A 21727-nucleotide genomic window follows, 5' to 3' on the forward strand; every position below is an offset into this window, starting at 1 on the left:
TAATATATAATTTTACTTACTGCTTTCAGAAATTCTTGCAAACTGTTTTTTTCTGGGCAAAGAGATTGCTCATTCTGGTGGACAGTTCTATCAGAACAACAGGTTACTTACCTGGACAAACAACTCACTTGTCAGAAAACCTTACTATCAAGACTCCTTTAAAACTTACACCTTGCTGTGTCTTTAAATTTTTAACTATGATATCATGAACTGTTCAATCCTCAGTAAGTTTCCAGCCAGGAAAGACTGTGATAAACCACTTACTCGGGGCGCCTGGGTGGCTCAGTCAGTTAAGCGTCTGCCTTCAGCTCAGGTCATGATCCCGGGGTCCTGGGATCGAGCCCTGTGTCAGGCTCCCTGCTCAGCGGGGAGTCTGCTTCTCCCTCTCTCTCTGCCTGCCGCTCTGCCTGCCTGTGCGTGCTGTCTCTCTCTCTCTCTGTCAAATAAATAAATAAAATAAAAAATCATTAAAAAACCACTTACTCTCAGACTCCAAATCTTTTAAATTTCTTTCCCTAACCTCTCCCCCACCCTTTATCCATCAATAGATGGATAAAGAAGATGTAGTACATATCTACAATGGAATACTGCTCAACCATAAGAAAGAGTGAAATCTTGCCATTTGGACCTAGACGGTATTATGCTAAGTGAAATAAATCAGACAGAGGCAAATACCATATGGTTTTATATGTGGACTCTCAAAAACAAAACAAATGAAAAAACAAAACAGAAGAGACTCAGAGATACAGGAAACCAGTTGCTGGTTACCAGACAGGGGAGTGGTTGGAGGGCAGGCTTAAAATAGGTGAAGAGAATTAAGAAGTTCAAACTTCTAGTTATAAAATTAATAAGTCATGGGGATGTAATATCTAGCATAGGGAATGTTGTCAATAATATTACAATAACTTTGTATGGTGACAGATGGTAACTAGACGTATCGTGGGGATCATTTTGTAATGTATAAAAATAATGAATTACTATGATGCACACTTAAAACTAACAGAATATTGTATGTCAGTTATACTTCAATAAAAAAATAATAATTGTCATCTTAAAAAAGAGAATGATAATAAATATCTTCCAGTTTGGTTATAAAAATTAGAATATGTACATATAAAAGTACTGAGCATAGTGTCTGGCATAGTAAAGGGACTCTTTAAATGGTAGTCATTATTATTATTATAGGTAAGTTTTGGAAAGATTATATTCTGCTCAGCGGCCTAATACCAGTGAAGAAATCTTTTTCCAAATATAAAGGTTGTATTTCTGAAAATCCCTTTGGCAGAATTAAAGGATTTAAGAATCCAAGATGTTAATAAAAAAAGGGTAGGGTCTTGGGAGATTACACGTGAACATATGAAGGTCCTTAAAATGCTTTTTTACATTTGCCAAAATATAATAAAAATGATAGCGTATATAGTACATGCACTAAATTAAGAGAATAATACTTGTATTTGCACATTCTAAATAGAATTAATTTCCAGTTACCATTCCCAGCTGCCTCGAAGAAAAACCAGATTGTTTTTCTCAGTTTCTAGAGGCATTATTCTGTTTACTTGATTGAATATAATATGCTACTCAGAGTCAGCCAGACTCAAGGGTAAGGACACGGTCCTTCCATACTGCCAAGCCAGATCAAGACTCCAGACACCAACTGCAAGTTTGGGGGTTTTCCAAAACTACCATCAGTTTTGGTAAGTCACTAGAATGACACAGAATTCAGGAAAGGGCTATATAGAACATTATAGTTTTACTATAGTCAAAGGATACAAATCAAAACCAGCCAAGGGAAGAGATGCAGAGAGCAGAATCTGGCATTGGGAGGCCTCCACGTGTGAAGCTTCTGCGTCCTCAGGGATGCATATCCTTCTGGCATCAATATGTGGCAATATGTACATAAAGTATTGCCAACCAATGAAGCTCACTTGAGCTTCAGTTTCCAGAGGTTTTACTGAGATTTCATTATGTAGGCATCATTGATTGAACCACTGTCCATGTGGTTGAACTTGATGTCCACCTCCCACCTGCAGAGGTCAGGCTGATAGAACATGGTGCAAAACCTCAATTTTCTAATCACTTGGTTGGTCTTTTCGATGTGACCAGTCCCCATCCTGAGTCATCTTGCTACCGTGAACTATCTAGGGGCCCCCCATAAGTCACCTCATTACCATAAAATATCAGCTGTGGTCTGAGGGAGCCACCATGAATAGCAAAGAGGCTCCTGTCAGTTGGGAAATTCCAAGGGTTTAGAGGTTACATACCAGGAGCAGGGACAAAGGACAGACCTTTCTTCAGGTGAAGTAAATTCTTCACTATTTAAATGCATAATACTAGGGCACATTCTGCATGGAGCACTGTGTGTTATATGCAAACAATGAATCATGGAACACTACATCAAAAACTAATGATGTAATATATGGTGATTAACATAACATAATTAAATAAATAAATAAATAGATGCATAATACTAATATTTATAAACCAGTGAGCCTCTATTATGTGGCAAGCAATTTATATATTATCTCCAATTCTCACTAGGATTGGTATAATAATGTGTTATGAATCACATTTTAATGGCTAAGAATCTAAGTGCATTACCCAAGACCATAATCTAGTACCTATCTGGCCTATAATTAGAACCCTGATCTAACTTCAAAGATCATACACCCTTTCTGTCTCTAGTTTCTCTTTACTGTCAACAAATATGAATAAATACTATAATATTCATAGTATTTCATTAATACCATGGTCCCTACTCCAACACCTCTCATGGCTGTTCATCCATCCAAATACTCAATATATTTGTTTTTATTTTTAAACATGCCTTTTTTATTTATTTATTTTTTTAAAAGATTTTATTTATTTATTTGAGAGAGAGAGTGACAGAGAGAGAGAGCACAAGAGGGGGGAGCGGGAGAGGGAGAAGCAGACTCCCTGCCGAGCAGGGAGCCCGATGCGGGACTCGATCGCGGGACTCCAGGATCATGACCTGAGCCGAAGGCAGTCGCTTAACCAACTGAGCCACCCAGGCGCCCCAAACATGCCTTTTTTAAAAGACTTTATTTATTTATTTGACAGAGAGCGAGAGTGTGAGCACAAGCAGGGGGAGTGGCAGGCAGAGGGAGAAGGAGAAGCAGGCTCCCCGCTGAGCAGGGAGCCCGATGTGGGGCTCGATCCCAGGACCCTGGGATCATGACCTGAGCAGAAGGCAGACGCTTAACCGACTGAGCCACCCAGGCGCCCCTCTGTTTGTTTGTTTAAGTAAAAATCCCTAAGTTATACTCCTTAGATAAGAACTTAAAATGAAAGCAATATACTCTACATTCTTTGAGGTAAGAAAAAGTATACACAAAGTAAAATTTAAGGGATGCATATTTTAGTATCCTCTGATTGTAAGGAACAGGAAACACTTCTGGATAACTTGCAAATAAATTTCTTGGAAGCATATGAAGTAATTCATAGAATTAAAGGAGAAGCCAAGAAACCAAATATTAAAATTCCCCTGGCAGAGGAGCCAATAGACAAGTTTGAGTTATGTCCCTAACTCTTGATAGCCATAACCCGTCTTCATGGAAAGGAAGAAGGATGATTCCCCACAGAAAAATTAAGGTACTGCTATTGTAAGAAGGAGGAATGTAGGCTTAAGAGAAGAGAGGGGGGCGCCTGGGTGGCTAAGTCGACTGAGCGTCTGCCTTCAGCTCAGGTCATGATGCCAGGGTCCTGGGATTGAGCCCCCCATCGGGTTCCTTGCTCAGCAGGGAGCCTGCTTCTCTCTCTCCCTCTGCCCCTCCCCCAGCTCGTGCTCTCTCTCACTCTCTCTCGCTCTCTCAAATAAATAAAATCTTTAAAAAAGAGAGAGAAGAAAGAGAGAGGTTTCCACACCAGGGGGGGGAATTAGTGATAGGGGAAGAGCATACATATGAATAAGTCTAAGAAGGACATTAGTCAAAATCTCCATGGAAAGTTTGAAAAAAAAAAAAAGCCCTCACGTTTCTGTACATAGAAAAAATTGAAGGGAAGATTTGACAATATTAGGTCAGTGGCAGTGGAAAAATTTACTTAGATAAATGAAGTTGTGAATCATTAAAATATACCAAAAACTTGAACTGGTTTATCTGATTTTTCCACTGTGCTTTAGATATAAAATAGTGTTAGCAGAAATAGTACCAAAAAAGAGATTGAATCACATTTCTCATAATAAATATACAATCTACACAAAAGCAGGTTGTTGCTGTGGAAAATGCAGTTTTAAGACATAGCGCCCCACCCCCAATTCCCATTTTCACCAACACTGTTATCCTATGTGGTGGATTTATTACAAAAATGTACCAATTTCCATTCCTCTCTATGTCCACCCTGCTGGAGATGTGATTCTCTAGTTCCTTCCATAAAGTCCTGAAGTTTTCCAGCCTTTCACGCTGGGCTAGCCTTATGACTTGCTTTAGCCATAATTATGTGGCCTGAGCCAGAGAATTCTGATTCTGAGCCCAGGCTTCAGGTGGCCTTGTACACTTCTGCCTGCTCTCTTGGATTCCTGCCATAAGAGTGAGAACAAGTTCCGTTAGCCTGCTAACAGGAAGTGAGGAAAACTTAAGAGGTGAACAGAATTGTCCCTCCTGAGGCCATCCTAGGACAGCCAGCCACTAGCTGCGCTTCTGTTGGCTGCAGAAGCATTAACAAGCCCAATTCAGGTTAACAGAGCCCTGCTGAGGTCTGCAAGACACCAGCGAACCCATGTACTCATAAGTCAAAATTAATGTTTATTGGTGTATGTTCCTCTGAAGCGTTGTGTTTGTTTTTCATACAGCATTATCAAGGCAAAGTAAGGAATAAGTAAGGAATGAGAATTGAATTATACTATTTGATCATCCTGTTTTCAAGAAGCATTAAGAGGAATATAAGAGAACCAGAGCAACTAAATTTTAGGAAACCAACCTTCCTGTATGAACACATAACCGCAGCCTGAACTTACTTGATAACCATTAACTTTCCTCTTTACTTTCTGGCTTCCTAAACCCAGACAAATGTCCACCTAAAATAAAAGAACTCATTAGTAGGTATCTTAAAAACAGAGCTATGAGCAACTTTTTAAAAAGAGGCTTTCATTAAAAATGATTTGCTTTTATGCTAACTATAAAAACTGTTCCTTTCCAACCCAGACAACAAGCCAAAAGTATCTCTTAAGCTTGGAAAATTACTTTTCCTGAAATTAAAGAAAACCTCAAGAAAACATGAAAGTATATCACTTGAAATCAGAGCTGAGAATGAGCACTTCACATTTTCCAGGTGAGATGGTGAGATTTATTAATGTATACTGCACACTGATGGGGCGTTCAGAACTATGCAATGGACCCATGTGCTTCTGCATCACTTTTAAATATTTTGGACTTGACTCTTTTTTTTAGGTTCCTTCCAGAGCAGAAGTTACTCAGCACCTCTATCTATGACAGAATCACATGGCACCCTAGCATGTAAATTTTTTTCTGTTTTTATTTGCCCTGACTAAAGTCTCAGAGATTTTGAGTTCTTTCTTTTCTAAGTCTCTCCCTACCTCCATCTTTTCCTTAAATGAGTCAGATAATTTTAAAAGGGAATGAATAACCACCCCTAAGAAAGTGATAAGAATAGATAGCTTCCAAGTGCCTGTTACCCAAACGCTCTATGGGATGCTAATTTTCTCTTTACTCCACATTATGGCAACTTTTTATAACAGGTTAATACATGATCATTTGAAACCAGATTATATTCTTGATAGGTTACAATGAAAGGAGTCAATTTCCTGAGTACAAATAGATGACATCTCTTTGACTGCTATGATCGCAAGCTTTTTAATTATGGACTTTCCATTATAGTTTCGTACCCTTATCAAATAATTATTTTTCCACCCATTTCATTGAACAGCCTTCCCAAAGGGCTGAATTTGTTAATCCACATTTCATAGAAAGCTATTTTGTTTTGTTCACTTACATGTTCCAAAGAAGGGACGGGGTTGCAAAATATACCCTGTGCCCCAAAGCAGGGATGAAAATGACAGGCTACTCCATGTGGGGGATAAGGGCAAAATACTGGTGTGCTGAACCAGAATACAGACATGTTTCAAAGAGATAACAGTGGGATCATTTAAGAGCAAACTGATAATTTGTCATTAAGGTGTGTAAATATGCCTCAAGAATATCTGAATGGGGATTTGGGAGGCTGATGATAATTAAAAGATGCAGATTTTTGTGTAGAAAAGGAGCTCTTGGTTGAGGTGATCTTGCCTTGAAACGTTTGCTATCCAAAGGTTTGGAATTTGGAATGATAAAGGATGTTTTCAAAGAAGGCCTAAAAGAGAAAAAAGGACAAAAAGATTATATCTTGGCTCAGTCAAAAAATCAGAGTCTTGGGAACAGCTGGAGACCTGGACCTAAATGTATAGATTGGGAAGAGATTAAAAAAGAAAAAAAAAAAAGACTGTCACCATGGCCTGGCCTGGAGGAGAATGGCAAACATGGTCAAGTGTGTGGGGGGAGTTACAGAGGTAGAGAAGAGAAGTCACTTAAGGCCTTACCTGGGTAGGATCAGGCACCTATAGAAATCCAAAGAATGGACTAATATATCACTACCTGAACCCAGAACAGGCATCAGAAGATACATAGACTATCCAAAATTACTTCACTGGCAGGGTAAAGGGGAGCACATACACGGTATATAAAATGATTTAATTATGTGTCAAGAGAAATGGCATTAACCAGCTTCATGGTCTTGTGTAACCCTTTGAATGCAGTTTCTTCACTTATAAAATGAAAAGGTTGTGCAAACTCATCCCTTAGATTTCAGCTCTCATATTCAAGGAACCTGGTACTCTTGCAAAATCCAGATTGCTTTTAATCTGTAGATCAGTATTTCTCTCCCGGGAGGAGGAGTATTTGACGATATCTGCAGACACTTTTGGTTGTCACGACTTGGGAAATTCTACCGGCATCTAGTAGGTACACGTCAGGGATGCTGCTAAATATTCTACAATGAACAGGGCGGCTCCTCCCCCCCTCCAACAAAGAATTACCTAGCCCAAAATGTCAACAGTGCTGAAGTTGAGAAATTCCACTCTAGGCCAAAATTCCTATGCATCCAATTCTTATTTACTGAATAGTTCATTCTACAGCTCGTCTAAGAAGAAAATACTGGTGTAAGCATTCCATTAAAGGGAATAGTCATAAACTGGGATCAGAGATTTCTAAAGGAAAAAAGTTTACACTCAAAAATTTGCACTGAGTTAAGAATGTCATGACCATATTTATCACAGATTAGCAGTGGAAAATTAATTCTCTAACGAAGACCTGTTCAGCAATGGGAACAGATTTTGGTAGCCAGGAGATATGGATTCTAGTGTGTTTGGTCTGGTTCTGTCATTAACTAATTGTAATCGGAGCAGGTCACTCAGTCACTGAGAGTTGGTAGTCAGTAGTATAGAGTTAATATCTGTTTTACCCTCCATCAGGGTTGCTATGAAAATCAAAGGAAGAGAGATCTGAAAGCGATTTGAGAGGTTGAGTGCTTCACTATGTAAAAAGTGATTTATGCTTGTGTTTGACATTATTTAAAGCATTTTCTCAGCTAAGTCTTGCCATATATGAAATTGAGCTCAATAAAAATTCAAATTCCAATTTAGGAAGGTATACTATTAGCTATTATGCAAACTATAGAAAATGAAACAAGTTTGTGTTCACTAAGAGTGATAGTCTAGTTTAGGAAATGTATCAGCTACCTATTACCATAATAAACAATTACAAAAACCTAAGGGTCATATAGCATTATGCATGTATTGTTCATGTGTCCAGGATCAGCTAGGGTTTAACCAGGTAGCCCTGTCTTGGCTTAGCTCACTCATATACCTGGAGGTTGGCCAGCTGTCAGCTAGGATGCTTGACTGGGGCAACTGGCTCTGCTCCATGTATCTTTCATTTTTGTGTAGACTAGCCTTGAGCAAGCTCTCATGTTGACAGAGGACTTCTGCTTACATCTTGTGTACTATCTTCCTGTTGCTCAGAGCAACTCCCATAGCAGAGCTCAGTGTCAGAGGGTGGGCACAACATTTCATCCACAGTGAGCGAACGCTGCAAAGTTACATGGCAAAGGATGTGGAATCGAGGAGTGGTCAAGATTTGAGCCAATGATGTAATCTACTTCAGGAAACAAAATGGTCATTGGACTATAAGGAATCACATCCATACCTGATAGAGAGGATTATACATCCCCCAGATTTTCTGGATTTTGAGTTGGATGAAGTTACTGAATACAATTCTGAGTTGACTTCCTTGAAGGGGTAAGGAGTTTGTTTCATGAATAAGAAGAGGGGTATTCACAAATGTTTTTAGTGGTCAGAGATATGGATGGTGGAAAAGACTAGCTGTGCATCAAAGTTTTGCTTCCCTTTCTCCCTAAATCCATATGGGAACATATGACTCATTTTCTCCAGTGGAATATAAGCAGAAGTGACTGTGTCATTTCTAGATTAGGTGGTTAAGAAGTAGTTGTGTATTCCCTGTTTTTCCTTTTCCCAGGAGGCAAAGTACTTCAAGGCCCTAGGAGATGGTGGAGCCACAAGATGGATGAAAGCCAAGTCCCTGAGTCTCCATATAGAGGAAAGTCACTGCCAACCATCAATAACATCATGGGACCAGTACCTGAGTTTGAAATAATGGTTGTTTAATCCACCAAAATTTTCAGACTTGTTTGTCACATTAGTTAGCATTATCCTAATATGACATGAGTTTTAATATAACACTGTTATCAATTTAAAATTAAAAAGAAAGAAATAAAATTGGTCTTTCTTAGAAGTTTAGTATAGCTTCTCACCCACACCCGAGAATTTAAATTTCTAACACACTGTCACCAAGTGAGTATCTAATCCACTTGAATATTTCCGGTGATAGTAAGCTTACTAACTTCTGAAGCAACCATTTATCGTTACGAAAATTCTGTTTTTAGGAAAAGCTTTCCCTACTTCGAGCTGCATATCCTTATATGTCTACCCATTTATCCATTCTAGAATTACCAAGCCTCAGTTTATTTCCTCTTCTAAAAGGCAGATCTTCTATTATTTCAATTAAATCATGCCTTAAAGAAAATAAACTTTAAGCTATCTTTGGGACACCCAGCAGCAGTATTTACATATCAAAGCTTCAATGTTCTTTGTAAACTGTGAGAGCCAGGAGTGACACTAACAGGTTGACAGGTTAACTTTTATTGTGTAGTTGAGAAAACGAAGACATTAAAAAAATCTAATATACAGAATGAAAGTCACAGAATAAGTCAGGGCAAAAATAAACACTTGAGCTTTTTAAGGGCTTCCAACATAGTGGTGGAGAGAGACCACAAAGCCATTTTACAAATATACGGATTTTACTATGTTGGGATTTGATAACTTTCTGAGGTTTTTGTTCCAACATTCTGACATAAAGAAGGATTTGTATTAACTAAGTCAACTAGAAAAATTTTTATGTAATTTCTAAGAAATTCTGTTTTTTGAAGTTCTGTAACACCAACATCTTGTATCCATTATTTTTATTTATACTTTTTTCTCTTGCTTGAATATTGGTTCAATTATGCAAAGCTTCCAAGAGGAAAGCTTCATATTGAAAACTTCTGACCCCTTTGTGCATTTTTACTAACCACTCAAGATTTTTTTCCTTCCCCTAAAATGCTAGAACATGGTAGATGGCGACCTCTACTGGTTCTAAGATAATGTAGGTAAAGTCACTGACAAATTTCTGCAGAGTAGCCACTTCAGGATGCATAAGGAAAAACTGCTAGCATGAATTAAAAAGCCAATGTTTAAGAAAAATAACAGATCTCTGCTGGTTTTAATACAGTTTCAAGTTCCATATTCAATAATTTATTTATTTTAAGAAATGCATGTTGGGTTTTTACTACCTCCCATCTGTGTTTTATTTATCTTCTGAGAATAAAAGCATAGTTGCTGGAGAGGGTCAGTAAAACACATATTTTAGATTTAAAAAATGATGCTTGATATATTTTTACTTACATACTTATACTTGATAATATATTTTACTTACTACAAAAGGAACACAATCTTGTAAAAAAAATTCAAACACTCCCAAAACGATACCAATAAAAAAAAGTGAATCTCTTCATCAGCACCTCACCTAGCCCTACTTTCCAGGATTTGGATTAATCTACCATGAAAAAATTTATTTTTAGTGTGTGGATTACTTGGTTTGAGATTTTAGGCTTAGTGTGGATGGATGGAATTTAAGCATGCATTGGCTTTTAGAGTAACAGGGTAAGGAGAAAAAAAAAAAGGAATTTTTTACATGCCCTTAAAGAACTTAATACTCAAGAAGATTGCCCGCTGGTCTTGCTAGAGGGAGAACTTAACCAGTTCTTTCTTCTGTAAGTGTCAGAGTGCTAATAGTAATTTCCAAACAGATAGGGAAAAGAAAAAAAATGTGCTTGAATATAGATACCCTATATGTAGGTTTTCAAATTTAGTACAAGGTAAGACTTGATTTTTAGGCTCGTCTTCACTTTCAGTGGAAAGCTACTCCACCAGCATTAATAAAATTAAGTTACTTTTCGTAATTGGCCAAATCTCATAAAAATAACAGAACATCAAAAATCACTGAACAATAAACATTCTTAATTCTCCTTTTGCAGACTACTTATTACTAGATATTCAAGACAAGACAATGCCAAAAAAAAAGAAAGAAAAAGCAATCTTTGAAATTTCTTGGAGTTCATGGTTTGATTTAACCATGAAAAAGAATGAATATCAAAGAGCTTTCTTATTCAGGATGAAAAAAAGGGAAAGAAGTAAGAGTGTTCCTTTCTAGAATGAAGAATGTTCTATGCATGCAAATTAGAAGTTTTCTAATGTTTCAAGAAATGGTAATAGTTTTGATAGAAACTATTCAAAAATGGGTAAAATTCTAGCTATATCAGGTCCTTGAAAATGGGGATAAAAAAATAAATTCTATTCCAAGGAATTTATTGTATAGATACAGAATAAAATATCATTCTCCAACAAATGTAAACATTCACTAGCAGATTTAATCATTTGTCCTAAATTACAAGAGTTTGCTCTCTAGTTGTTCTCTAGTTAGAAGTTTTCAAATAAGATTTTAATGATGACTTAGGGTAGAGAACCAGCTCATGCTAATGAAGTGAATCAGGCTAGTCGTTTTCAGTTGTGGGTCTGCCGACCAGCTCTGGTTCCCCACAATATTTTCACTGGTCTACAATGAAATTAGAACACTAAAATAAACCAAGAGGAGTTTTCATGAAACAAAGTGCACTAAATTTAAAGATCTGTGCTTCAAACTGTGTTTGTGCTGCCAATTATTTTTATGAAAAGATAAAGATGGAATACAATTAAAATTAAGAAAAATAAAATAAAAACTGATCTTATCTGACAAAAGAGAAAAAAATTGACAATGCTTTGGTTCCCTCCTCCCAATACGTTTGAAATGTTACTTATCCTTAACTATCGAAGACTGTAGTTACTGCCCTGCCAGTCCTTCACTTTACATTTTTCAAAAAAAGTCACCAAACCCTAGGTCTCAGGGATGAAACTTCTGAACCAAGTTTCCTCAGGTCAGAGTTGGTACAGTACTTACAAGATTCCCTATTTATTAGTAAGAACCCTGCGAAAATACCGTGACATCATAATTCGCAAATAGGTATGGAACACTTGCATTTCGTGGAAAGGGTTTTCTTTTTTTTTTTTTGGTCTTACGGTTTTTGAGAAACACTTGTGAAATCCACATGTATATCAGTGGGATTTATCTTTCAGAAATGGGAAGATATGTTTTGCCAGTCATAAATGAACGGTAATCCCTGTAGATTCAAGTTTAATTCAAAAACACGCTCTCCAGAGCTGCTAAATTTGGCAATCCACATTCTCTCCTCCATATGCTCTCCTTAGGGGATTCTACATACATTGTCCATAATGGTTTCTACTTAGGATGTCTGGAAAAGTAGATATTGTGGTCACAGAAGGGCCATTAAAGGGAATTTGAAAACAGATCCATTAAGTTGAAGTATTCAATTGTAAGAGTCTTCAGGTTGGATGGACTATGCTAATTGATATTCAAGGAATAACTCCATGCGCCTGATCCTTCCATCGCAGCCTCTAACTACTCACGCTTGCATAGTTTACCAACCAGGTTTGGTATTATCCCTGGAATATTAGCAGAACGCAGTGTGCATAAAAAGTATAGCGGATAAATAATGAATTGTCCCTAAATGTGAACCTCATTTCCATTCCATTCTGTTGTTCAGTGCCTTCACTGTTTCAAACAGCCATCTTTTTTTCATTAATTACATCAGCTCTGCTTTTGTTATGTCTTGTTGGAAAAGAGAAAAGAAAGTTTCCATTATTTCTCTTGTAGACTGTGGAATGCAGCAGCTGTTGTGTTTTGCAAACATTCAATCATATCTTAGAATCTCTGGTCAGTTTTTGAATGGATTTAAAAATACTTTGCTGTATTGCTATGCTTGCTTTCCCTGAATTTGTGATTTTGTGCCTCTTTTCTCTCTCTGCTCATCTTTTGTGGCTTTTCTCTCTTTTCCTTCACCTGGCTCTCATTTTCAAGCCTTATAATAGTTCTCAAGAGCAACAAAATCCCCCAAAGCTTTCCCAGCTTGGCCCTGTCTCAGCAATACAATACTATTTTTGAGATTTTTTTTCTAGGTTTCTTTTCCTTCTGTTTAAATGATTTTCAGGACACAGTCCCTATTCTGCCATGCAAACTAGCTGCTGTCTGTCAAACGACATCTCTGTGGTCCTTGTCATGTGACATTTAGCTAAGGATGCACTTGCAGTGTTCCTTACTGCGGCTGCCTTCACTGGGAATAACAGAACGATTCTCTGAATCAGGTCAGTAGTTCATGAGTTTGAAAACTTCTTACCCACACATTGTCTCATTTGATCCCACATGGATCCTGCAAAGGAAACAGGACAGATGTTACTCTTCACATGTGATAGATCAGGAGAAATATGGCGGTAAGGAGTTACAGACCTGGACCAGCAAGCTCTAGTAAATGGTAGAACAGGAACAAAAAGTCTGGTCGTCTGTCTTCAGTGTTTTTTCCCGTGTTTCTCGTGGGTTTCTCTTTCTTCATCTGTAAAGTGGGAAAAATACTAACTTTGTGGTGTTTTGAGGAAAAAAAAAAGAATCTAGGTAAAACACTTAGGACAGTGCCTGGCTCCTAGTAAGTGCCCAGTAAATGTTTACTGTTATCCTTTACTTGTCACAGAACAGATAAATTAGCTGACTAACATGCACATGCAGCTAATACATCATGGTGTATTAGTCTACAAAGAAGAGGTTTGTTGTTGTTGTTGTTTTTAATATTGTAAGTAATCGCTGCACCCAACGTTGGGCTCAGACTCACAACCCTGAGATCAAGAGTCACACGTTCCACCAGCTGAGCCAGCCGGGCTCCCCCTAAGCAGAGCTTTTAAGTAGCCATTGACTAAAATATAATGATTGGAAATTTATGTTTGGTTCCAGCTATTCAGCAATAACAACTCTCCTCCCCTGCTCCCACAAGGAAAATTACACATGTAGGTTGATTATTCTATACAATGAAAGCAGCTATTCTAAATGTAGTATGGTGTACATGTGAATAACAGATTCTGGACTCGTATCATTTCTCACAATTTACAAGCTGTCTGATTATGGTTTGGACAAATTATTTCCTCTCTCTGCGCCTCAATTTTCCTATCTATAGAATGTGGATATTGACACCTATCAAACAGTTTTGTTGAGGGGACTAAGTGAGTATAATAGGGATGTTTAATCAGAATTTTTGACCAAGGCACCAAGATATGATAGATATCAGATATAACAGATGCTCACAATGCAGATTTACAAAGAAAACACTCAAGTCCATTGAGATTATGAGTCCTTTACCCAGGGGCCCTTCATTCAGAGTGCATTTAGATGGAAAAGGACCAGACAAGTTGAGATTTAGGACAGATTTGTCAGGAGACTTTTTTTTAGGTGAGAGCTGCACTCTTACCTCTCAGGTGGGGAGGGGTATGGTGGTGCTGCTTCCCAGTGGTAGGTCACATGAGAGGGGTTTCAGTGGAACCACTTGGAGAGCATGATAGGTATTCCTGGGCTCCATGGACTGTGAATTACCTCATGCCTGAGGAAGTGAAAACATCTGATGACAACAGAGCAAACAGGCCCCTAGGAAGTAATTGCACCTGCCTTGTTCTATAGCAAGTGAAAGGTGTTATTGACCCCCAAACGAAACGTGGAAACTATGATTGTGATGCCAACCTGGGGTTGTTTTTAAAGGGATCTCCCTCAAGTACATGGTCTACCAAGGAAACAAGGTGGTAGGCACACGGACTATACCAGCTGGGGCAGCAACCAAGGGAGGACAGTGGAATCCAGCCAGGGCAGAGGCCCAGCCCATGACCTGGGAATCTTACTTGGAGGGTTCCAGGAAGGAGTCCCCAGAGATCAAAAGGTTCCTATACAAGAACAAGTCGGCATCAACTCCCACCCCAACAACCTCTTGAGCACATGCAACCATCTTAACATGCCCGCTGGGGGAAATTTTTCTTCTGCCCCCTCTCTTGCCTTGCCTGAGCTCTTCTTGCAGTGCAAGCAGCCAACCAAAGGCAGGCTCAGGCCCATGAGGACATGAAGGCAGGAGTGTTTTCACTTTAAATCAAGTTCTAACTTTTGATCATAACATAATAATGGATGTTTTAAATTATAAATTAGATCATGTTTGTGATTTGAAGTAATTGTAGGACTATTATCTAAATATAACTTGTGAAGTCATAGGCTGGCCCAGGACGTCATCCAAACAGGGAAGGGAATAGCCTCACTGAGCAGGATTAAAAGGAGGGAGAAGACAAAAATAAGATTATTTTGTAATTATATCCATGGCCTCTAAGATCAGTAAAGAATCTTGAATATAGTATGTTCTCCAAGCTATTAGTATTCTTTTTTCTTTGTTTTGCAGACATATTTTCTTAATCTTAACAAGAGAAACTCTGAATGCAGAAGAGTATTAAGAAAATTTAAAATATTTAAAATCTTTCAGCCAATAGAATAATAAGCCATCGAGTTTCTGCTTGATTACTTCCAGGAGTAAGGAACTCACTAGCTTATTAAACTGCCTGTTGGAAATCTATAGATGTTAGAAAGTTCATTCTTCTTATAGAAGAAAATACATATTCATATAATTTCTATCCATGTGTTCATGTTTTATCTGCTGGAGGAATACAGATCATGTTTAGCTGAAATTCTGTGGGATTTCTTCTCTCTTCTACATAATATTAGAAGATGGTTATGTCTTCCTTTAGTCTCTATTTTCAGCCTAAATGTTACTGTTTCCTCCAACTATTTTTCATATAACGTAGCATACTGATCATTTTGATCCTCGTCTGCAGGTTTTCTGGTTTGTTGATGTCCCTCCTCCGAACTGAGCATGAGGCCCAGATGTAACCTGAGAGCAGAGATAATTTGGCAGTCATACAACATTCATGGTAGGTCTGTGGTCAACTCCAACCCATCAAGTTATTTTCACAGGAAATTCCTCCGCAAGTCAGGTCTTCCTCGTCCTGTATGTATACAGTTGGCTATTAAAAAGTAAAGAAACGGGCACCTGGGTGGCTCAGTCGGTTAAACGTCTGCCTTCAACTCAGGTCATGATCCCAGGGTCCTGGGATTGAGCCCCACATCCGGATCCCTGCTCAGTGGGGAGCCTGCTTCTCCCTCTCCCTCTGCCTGCCACTCCCCCTGCTTGTGCTCTCTCTCGCTATCTCTCTGTGTCAAATAAATAAAATCTTAAAAAAAAGTAAAGAAAAAATGTACCTTTGTTATACTTCATTTTGTCAGTTTACCATAGTGTTTCAGACTTTCACAAATATTTGGGATCCTTCTGATTCAGATGGACTTTTTTAGAAATTATTTTTTCTCTATCCTGGCTTTGACTATTTGACATTTTGTAAGCATTCTTTCAAATCTCCATGTAAGCCACTGATAAAGAACTGAAGAGGACAATTATTTTTCAATGGATATGCTTGGATATGCAGATCTTGTGCATACTGAGTTTCACCAAGGCATATACTCCGAATTACTTGAATTACTGCGTGATATAAGCATCTTCATTTTTATTAGGTATTGATAAATTGCACATTCTTCAGAGAAGTTAAATACAAACAATTTGGTTACAGTTAGATTTCCTTATATGGGGCAGTTGCTGTTTGGGAAATCACTGTTTACACTGAGTATGTGTGAAACCAGCCACGGAATGCATATGGCATGACACCCAGTGTCTAGGGCTGAGTGAGCAAACAGCAAGGTCCAGATTCTTATGGTGACAGCAGAATGTCATCACACTGGCTTGCAGCATGATTTGGGTTCTGGTCTCACCTTGTTTCTGCAATACATTCTAAGCCTAGTTTTCTGGTGCTTTTATGAGCTAAGCTTTATTCTTTCAACAAACTCCATTTCTCTTTAAGTATAAGGCCAGAATTATTTTCTGTTGCATACAGTTAAGAGAATATCATAACTATTTTCCCACTGCTACTTAAATGATCATTTCCATTTCTTCCCCCCAACAGTTTCAGAGCAAGATTTCTCACTTATGTTAATATGCATATTCATAGAAGTTTAGTCTCTCCTGCAGCCTGAGCAACTGCTATTGGAAATGAGATTCACTTTGTTCCTTTTTCTTTGAATGTCCATGCTGCTTCTTCATTTAGGAAATTCATCAGTTCTGAAGAATGAGCTTTCACAGTCTTTCCATGCTCTCTGTATTTTTTTCCTTTTTACTCTGTGCCTTCACTTAGGTTTTGTTTCCATGCTTATTTCTCACACAGGCAAAACAAAAACAAAACCAAAATAAACCCCAGAAATAAATATATCAATGCAGTCCTAAAATTAGCAAATTTAGCAATGATCAATACTTGAAGGAGAGGGTTGAATGTGGATGAAAAAATACACTAGTTATTTTTCCTGTTGGAAGTTTACATTATCAGCACCATGTATACATGATAAGTAAAAAAAAAATTAAATAGTAAGAATTCATGTTATGTTGTCCTGCTGGTGTTAAGCATCTTTCTGGTTCTTCTAGTTTGCTTTGCATATTTATACTCTAATCCATTGATTGCATCTTACAATGCTTCTCAAAGGACAATTTTATTTCTTTCACTTACTAGTTCTTAAGGAAAGGAATGCCATTTTTGGTACACAGCTGCATTTTAGTAGGAGTGTTTCACACAGACTTTTAAAAAATGGCTAAGTTAGGAGTCTCTAAAAGTTCTGGTCACCAATTCCAATATGTGTATGTGGGGTCCACACCACCAACAAGCCATTCTCCAGTATCAGGGAGGCGGGATCTTACAACTCAACTCAATTCTGATCCTATCCGTCTGAGATAGTGTCAGATCCCATAGGTATGGGCTGTCTCACATGATGACCCCGCCCCAGTTAGATGCCAGTTGCAAGCCTAGATTGTCACCCGTGCTTCTGACCCACTAGCTATAAATTAGAGGTTCCCCTCCTTAGGCTGGAGTAATTTGCTAAAGCTGGCTCACAGAACTCAGAAAAACATTTTACTTACTAGATTACCAGTTTATTATAAAAGTATATCATTCAGGAACAGCCAGATGAAAGAGATGCAAAGGGCAAGGAATGGGCGATGGGCATGGACTTTCCATGCCCAATCCAGGTGTTACTCTTCCAAATCTCCACATGTTCACCAACCTGAAGCCCCCCAAACCTACTCCTGGGTTTTTATGGAGGCTTCTTTACATAGGCATAATTGATTAAATCACTGGCTATTGATGACTGATTCAACCTCCAGCCCCTTTCCTCTCCCAGGAGGTCAGGGGGTAGGACTGAAAGTTCTAATCCTCTTGGTTGGTTACCCTGGCAACTAGCCACCACAGCCCACTCCCCACCCTTAGATGCTTTCCAGAAATTACACCATTAACATAAACTCAGGTGAGGTTGAAAGGTGTTTGTTAGAAATATTGAGACACCATTAGCACTCTTATCACTTAGGAAATTCCAAGGGTTTAGGAGCTCTGTGCCAGAAACAGGGATGAAGACCAAATATATATTTAATCACGATGTCACACCCTCATTGGTTTCTAATAACTTATGCCCGAAAAGACTGTATCTCATTAAGCTATCAAATAAAAAAGAAAAGTACCTCTGAGTAGAGCCCCTGGTCTCTGCAACCTGGAAAGGCTTCTGAGAAAAGTATGTAATCAGGATCTCTGAGGGTTAAGCCTCTGGCACCTGTAGTTTTTAATAAGCTCCCAAGTCCTTTCAGTGCACAGCCTCATTGAGCATTAGTGGCCTAGCAGAAGGCTGGTAACACTGTAGTGGACTTACTCGTGTAAGTCAGTCCACTACAGTGGACTTCTCCCTTCTGGTGCAGCCATCTCAATTTTCTTCCCGGAAGACACTGCGCTCCACTCCCAGCCGATAGCTCAAAGGTGGCTGGCCCCAGGCTGCCTGCTCCAGGGGAAAAGAAGTAACCTGGGCCATAGTAACCAATCCATAGTGATTGGTTCAGGGACCTGATCCAAGCTAGTCCAGTAAGTCTCAATTGTTCCCTTTTGTGGGGGTAGAGAAGCCTTCTTCCCCCTGGGATTTCACTAGAATCATGCACTAGCCTTGACTAAGATCAGCTGGTGACTGAGAATCACTACATCAGCCTGTGGGGGTGGGAGCACTTAGAGGATGCTGACCTGAGAATATGGTCAATTAGGAGGAAAACAAAAACAAGAATGGGTAAAAAGGAGAGCAGGAGAGGAAGGGAGGGATTGAGAGCCTAATATTATTTAAGTCCCAGAATCTGTCTATGCCTAATTAGATTAACCCCAGGACTTTTCAGAGCCATAATGTATTTTAGTCTGCTCAGGCTGCCATAACAAATACCATACACTGGGGAGCTTAAGCAACAGGAATTTATTTCTCATGCTAATGGAGGCTGGAAGTCCAAGATCAAGGTTCCAGTGAGGCCAGTTTCATTCTGAGGACTCTTCTCTTGACTTGCAGGCAGCTATCACCCTGCTCACAGAGCCTCCCTTTTGCGGGTCCCCAGGAAGAGAGGGAAAGGTGGGGGTGGGGGGGCAGTCAGGTTGTTATTATAAGGCACTAATCCTATTGTGTCAGGGCCCCACCTTTATGAGCTTATTTAACCTTAATTATCTCACTGGCCCTTTCTCCACATATAGTCCAACTGGGGGTTAGGGTTTAACATACGAACAACACAGTCCATAGCATGACTCAAGAAATTCTCCTCCTTTTTCCCCCAAAGGCAATGGGTTGGGTTTTCAGTCACTTAATATGACAGAGTTCTATAGCCACTGCTGTTGACTTCAGCACCCAGCCCACTCTATTTCTGTCCTGATGTGTTAGTCTGACTTCCAAAGCAGACCACTGCAGTGGGCAACAATGCCTTTAGGACAGAAAAGGCCATCTAGTGGGATGGTTCAAAAAAAGTCCGGAGTCCGCCTGCATGGGTTTCAATTCCAGCTGTCATTTGTGTAACTTTCCTCTGTCTGAATGTACTCATCTGTAAATGGTATGGACAAATATTCGTACTCCTGGAGTTATGAAGATTCGATATATGAATATTCAGAGAATACTTAGAATAGTGACAGGCGCTGTGCTACAAGAATGTTTGCTAAATATACACATAGACCTGCATTAAATCTCTGCTTGTGCATTTACCAGTGTGTGACTGCATGTTACCCAATTTCCTGGAGCTTCCTTTCTCTAAGGAGGAAAAAGATGAACTGCCTTCTTTGGGTAATAGCATGTGTACACTTACTAGCGCAGGTCCTGACATAGTAAACAACAGATGTGTGAACAAATGGATAAATTGCAATTAGAGAAAGAAGTTTCCCTTTTAGTCTTGAAATTTTCACTTTGAACTTGAGCATATTTAATTTTGAACCACTTCATAGATCTATTAGATTCATCTATTTTTCTCTCTTTACTTAAGAAAGCATCAGTTACCTAATGCTCAGATGTAATTACACAGAAATGACAGTTGTGCCCAAATGAAACAGAATAATTTAGATAAGCATTTGGTAATGGTACTCTCCACAATTCTTACAAAATCAGATGCTGAAAAAACACTAGTGCAAAGTGGAAGTCTAAGGGAAGCTATGTAATTAGTAACTATTTAGATGGATTACTTGTCTAAGAAACTTTCGGTAATGAAGCAAACCATTAGGCTGCCTATTAAAATTATACTCTGTGTATTGAAAATAAAGACCAGAAAAGCAGAATGGATTGCCTCTTTCTGACTTGTTTAGTAAGGCTTATTCAAAGTCAGGGTTCTACCTGACTTTAAATGAGATTTATATAATGGAATTCCACTTCAAAGATTCCCTTGAACCGCTGACTTGAATTGGGGAAAAAAGATGATAACTGTGTGATTTTGCAGGCAGATTCACATTATAAATTAAATTTTCTCCACTTTGCCAGAGTTGGTGAGTCTCAGAAGCAGACCTCTTTTTCTTATCAGGGAAATCCAGATTCTTGTCCCAAATAGACTATGAAGGTTATTGGAAATTTTGTTTCCAATTTACACCTTAAAATATTTCTATTTTAAAACTATTCCTATAAAAAGTCAAACAATAAAGATATGTTTCAAGAAGAAGTTAGTCTTTCATCCTCCACTTCCCCCTCCAGTCTTATCTGCCTGAGGTAACCAATGTCATCAGTGTATTTCCTTTTTTAACGAAAATTGAATCATATTGTATATATTACTCTACTTTGTTTGTTATTGGTATGTGATGAACCTCTCTCCTTCAGGGCAGTACAGGCATAATATTTCAAGTAAGTGTGCACCAGAACTTATTCACCAGACCATTTGTTTTTTATTTTACTTTATTTTTTTTGTCACCACAAAGAATGTGTCAAAAAATATGTACATGTTCTTATGTTGACAAAACACGAAATGAGATTTCTCTAATTTGCAGTTATTTTAGGGTAATTTCAAGGTGCTACCACATCCTTACAACATAGTAAAAAAAAAATGATGACCTTTGTTGACACAAGACATTAATAATAAAGATAAAAGAATGTAAAGAATAAATTTAAGTAATTTATGGCACAAGTGATCCCATTCACTTTTGCAATGTGGTACTTGTAATACTCGACCTTTATAAATTATTTCTAGATCTCTGAAGAAAGGCATGAAGTCTCCATAATCATATGAAGGCCTTCAGTAGTTTGTCAAAGTGTGGTTCCTCAAGCATGTTCACAGCAAAGATTCCATTGCCCATCACCCAGAGATTTTTACTTAGTGGGTTTGGAGTCCGGCTCAGGTAGCTTTACTTTTCAACAAAAAATCCCCAAGTGGAATTCCCAGGTGAAAGCACTGGGATTTGCAAGCTTTGGACTAGACCAGGGGTCAGCCAAGTTCAGTCACCCACCTGTTTTTTATGGCCTGTGAGCTAAGAAAGTTTTTTACATTTTTAAAAAATGGTTGAAAAAAAATCAAAAGAAGTATAATATTTCATATGTAAAAATTATACACAATTCAAATTTCAGTGTCTATAAAAAAAGTGTTATTGGAATATAGCCACACCCATTCATTCCGTATCATCTATGGCTGCTTTGGTGCTGCAACAGCGGGGGGGGGGGGGGGGGGGGTCGCATAGTTGCCATGGAAACCATATGGCAATAGCCAAAATATTTACAATCTGTTCCCTGAGAGAAAA

The 21727-nt window shown here is 38.5% G+C and overlaps 1 protein-coding gene across 6 annotated transcripts in view; it reads right to left on the reverse strand.

The window, feature by feature from the left end:
• Positions 1-406: 406 nt before the first annotated feature.
• METTL25 (methyltransferase like 25) overlaps positions 407-21727 on the reverse strand; it is a 165144-nt gene continuing 143823 nt past the window's right edge. For 4 of the 6 annotated variants that reach the window (XM_032393779.1, XM_032393778.1, XM_032393777.1 and 1 more), the window contains 2 exons: positions 14029-14157; positions 10101-13125 (listed from right to left, as the gene is read on the reverse strand). The gene's annotated coding sequence lies outside the window, so the exon portion shown is untranslated. Of the gene's footprint in view, positions 437-3894; positions 6325-10100; positions 13126-14028; positions 14158-21727 lie in introns of those variants that run through there. The other 2 variants (XM_032393774.1, XM_032393775.1) reach the window with 2 other exon arrangements.

This window comes from Phoca vitulina, unplaced genomic scaffold (assembly GCF_004348235.1).
Source record: "Phoca vitulina isolate PV1807 unplaced genomic scaffold, GSC_HSeal_1.0 scaffold76, whole genome shotgun sequence".
NCBI lineage: Eukaryota > Metazoa > Chordata > Mammalia > Carnivora > Phocidae > Phoca > Phoca vitulina.